This window comes from Charadrius vociferus, unplaced genomic scaffold (genome assembly GCF_000708025.1).
Source record: "Charadrius vociferus isolate BGI_N301 unplaced genomic scaffold, ASM70802v2 scaffold1020, whole genome shotgun sequence".
Taxonomy (NCBI): domain Eukaryota; kingdom Metazoa; phylum Chordata; class Aves; order Charadriiformes; family Charadriidae; genus Charadrius; species Charadrius vociferus.
In genome coordinates, this window is record NW_009646502.1 from 549,222 (window position 1) to 551,879 (window position 2,658).

The window sequence follows — 2,658 nt, forward strand, 5'->3', positions numbered from 1 at the left end:
CTTGGGAGAGGGGTCACAGCAGAGCACGTCCTCTACCCCAAGGACAGAAAGTTGTGGTGGTGCTGCCCTGCCCGGTGACAAGGGCCATTCCGCTGCATTTCTTTCCCGCTGGGGACAGGGCTGGAGGTGGTCCCCTACCTCCCCCAGGCTCCCAGCACATCCCCACCTCCCGCAGACCGTCCCCGGCAGCTTTGGGAGGCGCAAACGCATGAAATATTCATGCCCAGACCTTCTCCTACCCGAGACGGCTGCGCACACCCACCGCCATCAATTATTCAAGCACAGAGACAAGGGGGCTGGTGGCCAGGGCCGGGTGGCCGGTGCCCAGCCAGCGCTGCTGTGCCAGGGCAGGATCGGTGCCGGGGAGGTCCAGCAAGGCATGAGGAGCGGTGCCACTCTCAGCAGCGTAATTAATGCTGCATTTTAAGCAAGTGCTTGCTGTCTGCGTTGCTGGGGGCTGGTGTGTGCCTGGCAGGTGAAGCTGGAGCCGAGTGGCAATGGAGCCACCTGTGTCTATGCCATGGCCACCCTGCCCCATGTCCCTGTCCTGCAGAGGAACTGCTTTGGGTGCAGGCTGCTGTCACCTCCCACCAGGCACTTTTCTGCAGGGACTCTGGCTTCGCCCTTGTTGGGGGATTTGCTTGTGCTGCCGCCTCCGGAAAGGACTTTCGGGTTGCACAGAAGGCATAGCCCCTCAGAGGTGACCCAGCTGCACCCAAGGGTGGCAGCATCTCTGGGGCAGCCCAAAGCCACTCCTGGGGCTTTTGCTGAGGGATGGCCAAGTGGCAGAGCCACAGGGCTGTGTGTCTGGCCAGCCGGGAGCTGTGGCTGCAGACACAGCAGTTGGAGCATACCCAAATGGCTGCATTTTGGCCGGGCACATGTGGTCCCTCCCTGGGGCCAGCCCTGGGGCTACGCCTGCAGGTGCTGTGGTGGCAACAGCCTTGCCCTGGCACCACCGTGTGCCAAGCCCAAGCCTTGGTGCCCCTTCCCGGCATCCCTCACCAGGCTTTTATCCCACTTGAGCGTGAAAAAAATAGGCACAGGCTCTGCAGGTCTGTGGTAGGACCACAGGCATGCACAGCCTGGGTGAGAGCACCTGGCAGCGAGATCCTGGTAGACATGAGCCCCACAGCCCACCCTTTTACCCAGCCCTGGTCCAGGTGTACCCATCTCTGTCCCCATCCAGGGCTGAGGGGCGCAGCAGAGTCCTCTGGCTCTGACAGGAGATTCCTTTAGTGCCAGCTCTGGCATTCGTGGGACTTGCCTGACGTGCGGGGTCTCCACGGAAACCCCGCAGCATCACTCGGATTGTGGGACTGTCAGAAATGTTGTATAAACAGCTCCTTTTGTACTGGGTAATTTGCAAGTTGTTATGGAGCCATGAAAAGCCTCACGTTGGGAGTCACGGGCTGGGAGGGGAAGCGGAGAAAAGCTGCCAGAGCTGCCAAGCGTCGTGGGGAGCGTGATGCCTGTGTGCAGCCCCGCATGGGGCAGCCAGCTCCCCCAGGGGACAGGTGAGCGGCATGGGGACAAACGCTGGGTGGGGAGGCCTCCAGCAGCGTCCCCATGGATGCTCTGCAGTGGGAGGGGGCAGCGTGGACAGCCGGTGGGAGTGGGACCTTGGCGGCCTCTCCAGGAGCCTGGAAAAGGGGCTGATGGTTGCTGTGGGGCTCAACAGCTTGGTGAGCTGGGGATCCAGGGTACCGAGAGTTGTGGGGGGCACGGCAGGCAAGAAAGGACCCGCTGAGGCTGTGGGACTGGGACTGCCCATCTGGCTTATTTGCAGTGTGACCCAGAGAACAGGGACAGGCTGGCAGGGCCGGGGATGTGCCAACACCCCAGGAGCACCCAGTAGGTCTTAATGGCCCCTGACCAGGGGTCCCCACTGACAGCTTCTGCCCACGTCCCGAGAGCCCCGTCGCAGCTCAGTCCCGGGCACCTGGTCCTGCCCTGAGCTGTGCCGTGGGTCTTCATCCCAGGAGAAGTGGAGGTTTTGTGTGTGTCATGCGACACAGAAAGGGACAACAGCCCCCTTCCCTGGGTCATGCTTGTGTCCCCACCAGCCACAAAGCGGTGATGCTAGTCCAGGGCTGAGCGGTCCAGCCCTGCCATCCCGCCCGGGTCCTGAGGCACCCGGAGGGCAGGGTATAAGGTCTGTCTTAGGGGACTGGGTGCCTGTGGCTGGAGGCTGTGCGGTTTGCAAGGGGTCTCATGCCGTGGCATGGGCAGTGCCGTGCCAGGGGGGTTGCTGTGAAGGACTGTGCCCATATTAGCTCTCGTTGATGTGCAGGCGGGTCAGGAGCGCCCATACCTCGCTGAGGGAACCTTTCTGCATGGTTGGTTGGTGGCTGGAGGATGTGGGGGGCCGAGGGGAGGCTGGTGTGCCTGGATCTTGTCTGGGCAGTGCCATGGGACACTGCGGCTGTGGTGCTTTGTGTAGGGTTGTGGCAGCTGTGGCAGCGGAGCTGCCTTGTTTGGGGGCACTTTGAGGGCAGCGCATGGAGGGCAGTCGCGTGCAGCACTGGCGTGGCGTGTTGCGTTATTCTTGTCCCTGTCGGGGTGCGTGTGGGAGCCGCGGTGGTGGGCTGCGCCCCACGGTGCTGAGCATGGGGGGAGAAGAGCAGCCCCTGCCCCAGGCGGTGGGGCCGGACGGGC